The sequence below is a fragment of the Amblyomma mixtum genome, chromosome 4 (genome assembly GCF_055824585.1).
Source record: "Amblyomma mixtum isolate Tamu chromosome 4, ASM5582458v1, whole genome shotgun sequence".
NCBI lineage: Eukaryota > Metazoa > Arthropoda > Arachnida > Ixodida > Ixodidae > Amblyomma > Amblyomma mixtum.
The window spans coordinates 7,814,808-7,821,441 of NC_143015.1; the positions used below are offsets into that span (position 1 = coordinate 7,814,808).

Genomic DNA, 6,634 nt, shown 5'->3' on the forward strand with positions numbered 1-6,634 from the left:
AAACAGAAGGCGTACTAACGCATTCACTCTTGAGGTTACAAATCTTGGCTGCTTCTATTATTTCGCGAGTCAGCTGGTAGGGCATTTCTTCAGAATGGTTGTTTTTTTGAACATAGGGGTGCATTGTTCATTACAACCTAGTTTAAGTTTGCAATTCTTACAGTGCACTGGCAAGTTCCTGAGTGATGAACCAGATAGATCCCTACGATGCTCCATTAATCTTTCATTAATACATCGGCCTGTTTGGCCGATGTACGCCTTCCCACAAGAAAGAGGGATTGAGTAGACTACACCCTCAGCCCACGTGACCAAGGGATCTCTGTGCCGCGTGGTACAACCGGAGTTAATTTTTGTCTTTGCATTGATTCTCCGGCACAGTCTGGAAAGGCACTGGGGGGCCGTGAAAACGACATCAACACCTGCCTTTTTTCCTATTTTTTTAAGGTTATGCGATATTGTGTGCATATATGGAACAACGGCGACCTTTTTATTTCGCTGCCGCACGTCGGCTGAAGCGTTAGTATTCGTGCGCAGAATGGTTCGGAACATCTTTTTCGCCACAGAAGTGAGTACTTCTTGTGGATAACCAGAGTTCGCCAGCCTGCACACCTGAGCTGAAAAGCTTTCTTCTAGCTTATGCTTGCATGTTTTTGTTAAGGCGTTGTTCAGAGTAGAGTGTACAATATTTCTTTTTACTAACTTTGAGTGCGCGGAATCATATGCCAGGATGGGTTTTCTGCCCCTTGGCTCAAAGGCCCAGCATACGTGAACCGGCGTGAAAAAAAGTCTAATTTCTAGGTATCTAATGGTACTGTTGTCCGGTATTTCATGCGTTAATTCTAGAGGGGCCAATGTCGTTTGAAACACACTGAGGACATGACTCACTTCAAGTGGAAAAGATTCACTGTCGCAGTCCAAAAGAACTAAAAAGTCGTCTACGTATCGGAAAACCTTAATAATGGCCGTATGTTGAAGGTTGCCTCTCAGAGCTCGGTCGTGCATGGCAAGGTAAAGGTCACTGAGAACTGGAGCAATGCAAGATCCAATGCAGATCCCGTTCTTTTGAACGAACCGGGACCCGTTCCACTCTGCGATTGTGAACTTAGGTACACCGAAAGTAGCTCCAAAAAACCGCCAACAGATATGCCAGACTGATTTTGAAAAGGAACAGAGCCGTAGTAATCAATAGCCTCGCGTACACAATTCAGAAGGTCATCCTTAGGGATTGAATAAAATAAATCTTTGACGTCAATGGAGAACCCTTGAAAGGCCTTGCTATGGTTGTCGTTCAGAAAATCAACCACTTCTTCTGCATTTTTCACTTGAAAAGGGTCATTTAAGGGAAGCAGGTTCAGCTTATCTTTTAAGAATATTGCAACGTCTTTTTGCCAGGTCTTTTTTTCTGAAACTATAACGCGCAGAGGGTATCCAACCTTATGCGTCTTAACCGTAAAGAACATTTCTAGACAGGTGTTTTTGTTATTCTCTATTGCTCGAGTCAGCTTCCCTAGGTTCAACCGTTCGCATAATCTTTTTGCCGTGCTTCTTATCTTGGTCACAGAAACATCAGGACACTTTACGAAAGCGGACTAAACGGCTTCATCAGCCTTAGAAAAATAGACGTTTTGCGGTAGGATCACAAATCCTCCTTCTTTATCGGCAGTTAGCAAAAATAACTTTTTTGCTTCGAAATATGAAATTGTCTTTTTGAAAGGAAACTTCTTCACCTCAGCGCTGCTTCGTGTCACAACATCCAATCCATCTGCAATGCATCGTTCCGCCTCCTCCTGGGGGGCCAGCCTGGACACTTGCCTGACCATGGTCAGCAGATCAGGTGCAGTCCTTCTAGGCTCCACGGCGAACTTTGGACCATGGCTAAGAAACCGATGGACGTCCTCCGGAACATCCTTGACGCCGCCGATGAGGTGGACAGGACTTCTGGTTGGATTCTTCTTAGCCGGCGCAAGCGCGCGTAGACGTGGAAGAATCTGCTGCCAGAGGAATTCGGTGGTACGGGCAGCAATGGCAGAAAACTCGTGCAATTTCCTCGTCGAGGACGGCGGTGGCGAAGATGACAGCACGAGGAGCCGGAGGTGTTCCCGGAGGATACGAGCTAGATGTTGACATTCTGAACGTAGAATCTTGCACACACGGGTAGCATGGGCAGTCGTGGGTTGGACGCCGCCAAACAACATCAGCAGCTCCGGAGGCAGTATTTTATGGCGAATGCAGAACCCAAGAAGCCTTGCCCTGCAGGACACCGTTGCGATGAGGGCTACTACATGCGAGGGGTCGGCAAAAGACGATGAGAAAGTGCCCGCTGGACTAGAAATATACTTGAACAGGGTGAGCTCACGGGCTAGTTGGTTATTCATAATAATTTTTCAACAGCGCATGCTACACAAGGACACAAGACGAGGAAACACACACACGAGCGCTGAACTGCAACTTTATTTGAGAAAAGGCGCCAACCTCTACATATATACCCTCAAGGAACCGCCCACTAGGGTAAAACCTAAAATCACTGCACGTGTCAAGCCACAAGCAAGAAAAAATATTCAAGAGTTAAGCATACAATACAAGGGTGACCAAAACCGCAAAAAAGAAGAAAGATTACAAGAAGCAGCGAGAAGAAATTATTTCACTTGCCCTTTTTTTTGCGTAACAAACAGTGGGCAGAAATCGTTTTTAAAAGTGGTAAAAGCACAAATCGCGGTAACTAAGCATGATGATGACCGAGGCGAAAAAACATCTGAAGTGCATGAGGGCCAACAACTAACACGGCTAAAAAGTGGTGACAAATGAGATGTAAGAAGTGCTAACACGAAGACTAAAAGAGATAAAACAGAGGTACAAAAAGGAGGGTAAAAGCAAAAGTAAAAACGAAGGAAGAACTACCGGAAAAAACCAGGTCAAAATCACATAAAACCAGACAAGAACGCTATCTCTTTGTTTGACAGAGAAACAGAAGGCGTACTAACGCATTCACTCTTGAGGTTACAAATCTTGGCTGCTTCTATTATTTCGCGAGTCAGCTGGTAGGGCATTTCTTCAGAATGGTTGTTTTTTTGAACATAGGGGTGCATTGTTCATTACAACCTAGTTTAAGTTTGCAATTCTTACAGTGCACTGGCAAGTTCCTGAGTGATGAACCAGATAGATCCCTACGATGCTCCATTAATCTTTCATTAATACATCGGCCTGTTTGGCCGATGTACGCCTTCCCACAAGAAAGAGGGATTGAGTAGACTACACCCTCAGCCCACGTGACCAAGGGATCTCTGTGCCGCGTGGTACAACCGGAGTTAATTTTTGTCTTTGCATTGATTCTCCGGCACAGTCTGGAAAGGCACTGGGGGGCCGTGAAAACGACATCAACACCTGCCTTTTTTCCTATTTTTTTAAGGTTATGCGATATTGTGTGCATATATGGAACAACGGCGACCTTTTTATTTCGCTGCCGCACGTCGGCTGAAGCGTTAGTATTCGTGCGCAGAATGGTTCGGAACATCTTTTTCGCCACAGAAGTGAGTACTTCTTGTGGATAACCAGAGTTCGCCAGCCTGCACACCTGAGCTGAAAAGCTTTCTTCTAGCTTATGCTTGCATGTTTTTGTTAAGGCGTTGTTCAGAGTAGAGTGTACAATATTTCTTTTTACTAACTTTGAGTGCGCGGAATCATATGCCAGGATGGGTTTTCTGCCCCTTGGCTCAAAGGCCCAGCATACGTGAACCGGCGTGAAAAAAAGTCTAATTTCTAGGTATCTAATGGTACTGTTGTCCGGTATTTCATGCGTTAATTCTAGAGGGGCCAATGTCGTTTGAAACACACTGAGGACATGAGTCACTTCAAGTGGAAAAGATTCACTGTTGCAGTCCAAAAGAACTAAAAAGTCGTCTACGTATCGGAAAACCTTAATAATGGACGTATGTTGAAGGTTGCCTCTCAGAGCTCGGTCGTGCATGGCAAGGTAAAGGTCACTGAGAACTGGAGCAATGCAAGATCCAATGCAGATCCCGTTCTTTTGAACGAACCGGGACCCGTTCCACTCTGCGATTGTTGAACTTAGGTACACCGAAAGTAGCTCCAAAAAACCGTCAAGAGATATGCCAGACTGATTTTGAAAAGGAACAGCGCCGTAGTAATCAATAGCCTCGCGTACACAATTCAGAAGGTCATCCTTTAGGATTGAATAAAATAAATCTTTGACGTCAATGGAGAACCCTTGAAAATCCTTGCTATGGTTGTCGTTCAGAAAACCAACCACTTCTTCTGCATTTTTCACTTGAAAAGGGTCATTTAAGGGAAGCAGGTTCAGCTTATCTTTTAAGAATATTGCAACGTCTTTTTGCCAGGTCTTTTTTTCTGAAACTATAACGCGCAGAGGGTATCCAACCTTATGCGTCTTAACCGTAAAGAACATTTCTAGACAGGTGTTTTTGTTATTCTCTATTGCTCGAGTCAGCTTCCCTAGGTTCAACCGTTCGCATAATCTTTTTGCCGTGCTTCTTATCTTGGTCACAGAAACATCAGGACACTTTACGAAAGCGGACTGGACGGCTTCATCAGCCTTAGAAAAATAGACGTTTTGCGGTAGGATCGCAAATCCTCCTTCTTTATCGGCAGTTAGCAAAAATAACTTTTTTGCTTCGAAATATGAAATTGTCTTTTTGAAAGGAAACTTCTTCACCTCAGCGCTGCTTCGTGCCACAACATCCAATCCATCTGCAATGGTTCCGCCTCCTCCTGGGGAGGAGGCGGAATGAGGAAGGACTAACGCGTTACAAAGCACTATTTTCGCTCTTACTGGAAGAATGTGTCCAAACCGTGCAATTATACCGACAGCTGAAGAGACCTTTGAACCAATGAGTATTCATGAGTATTTCACGTAAAACAGACAGAAAAGGTAACTCCCAGTGTTTTTACCCATCAACGAGCTCTATAGGTTGATTATTGAATACGATTTCAATACAATTACAATTTACGCATTTGGCGCAAGAATTGTTAATTAGGACTGTGCAAACGAATCTGAGAGTGGGCTCTTAACAACATTTACCTATACTTCCCACTCCCTTCGTCATCGCAACACCGAACCAGAACATAGAGCTGATGAATTTGAAAGAAGAACCGAAAGTTGAACCATTGGTGCACCTCGTCACCTTTTAACAAATAGGCACTTTAAAAGACCTTTTGTGCTACTCCTTCCTACTCCTGGACCTTGTTGCACTGAGGGCGTATCTTCTCGTGCTTGCTTTGACGGAGCTAGAGTAGACACCCGTCTATTTTTCTCAGCCCTTATCTACGTTAATACACGCTCAGGTGCACCTAGTTTTGTCTAGGTAAGCTTACACCAGGATTGGTGACGGATGCTTTCGATGAACTCTATGTTTAAGGCGATAGTACCTACAAGTGCCCATTTTATTGGCTTTGCAAGAAAAAAAAAGCGGGCTGATGACCCCAATGCCAACTTAGAGCACTTGTGTCAGGAATTATTTTCAGTAGCCTCACCTTAATGACGTCTTGATAGGCGCCGAGTGCTGGGTCATTGTCCAAGAACTTCTGGCTCCCGTGTAGGGACAAAGGCAAGAGAAGGGCCGTCAAGGCAAGTGGGACGATGTACATTCTGGCCAGTTTAGTGGGCGTAGTAAAACGGACAAGGAGAGTGAACCCGTCGCTGCGCACAGCTCCGACGAAAGGTTTTATATTAAGCCAGGACTTTGTTTTTAGTTTTCACTCCCTTGTCAAGTCTAATGTTTTGTCAAATGGCGAGACAACGCTAATAAACTGTGGAAAATGACAAAAATCTAGGTTGTCGTTACTGTCCCTCAGCTCTTTCCATCAGGTCGACGACCAGCCGTGTCCGCACGTGGAGGGATTTGAGTGCGCGCGTGTGGAGGCTCGTATCGTGGCCAGGAAGGCAATCTCGTGCTCTACTCCGGATACAGCTCATTTTGTCCTCGCAGAAACGCCAACCTTCATAGAGGCCGCACGGATAGGCCACATGTGGAGGGTTGGCAACTTTATATAAATCACGCTCATGAGGAAAAAATACAAGAGAACAACTTTGATACACGTGCGACCCCGTGACCTGAGCGATCAAATTCGTGAACACTGAAGGGGTGATTATCAGACCCATAACTCAAGAGGAAATAAAGTGGAGCAAAAATGCTTGCGCACCGATGCTGTCCATCCGAAACCACACAAGCGAAAAAAAGAAAGATTGGAAAGAGGGGCAGGTAAGCAATCAATACGCACGGGCGCTTAGGTACTGTGGAAGGACGTAGTAGACATGTATTTTCTGGCGGCCTAAAAGCAATCAGGAGAAAAGAAATAATTGTGAACAAATAAGCACTAATCTTCCTGCTTTCCTGCATTTTTTTTCCCGATTGAACATAAGCTGAGTAAGCGGTCCCTGAAGTTCGCTGATTTGTTACGGCAGCCGGAGCATACACTGGCAACGCCCCCAAGCTGTAAGCCGTAGTTCTAGTGTCCTTCAGTGTAGACCGGTCTTCATTGGAGTTCCATATCATTTATTTACTATCAGGGCCGATCAGAGTTACAGAGAGGAATGGGTGCGTGACAGAAATGCATGTGGAGTATGCTGATTAAGAAAATGATTATGCACAGCAGACCT

General features: G+C 45.0%; 1 pseudogene; it reads right to left on the reverse strand.

Annotated features, from left to right (window-relative positions):
* Nucleotides 1–5,622, reverse strand: part of LOC149345600 (uncharacterized) — a 28,927-nt pseudogene extending 23,305 nt beyond the window's left edge.
* Between the last annotated feature and the right edge of the window lie 1,012 nt (nucleotides 5,623–6,634).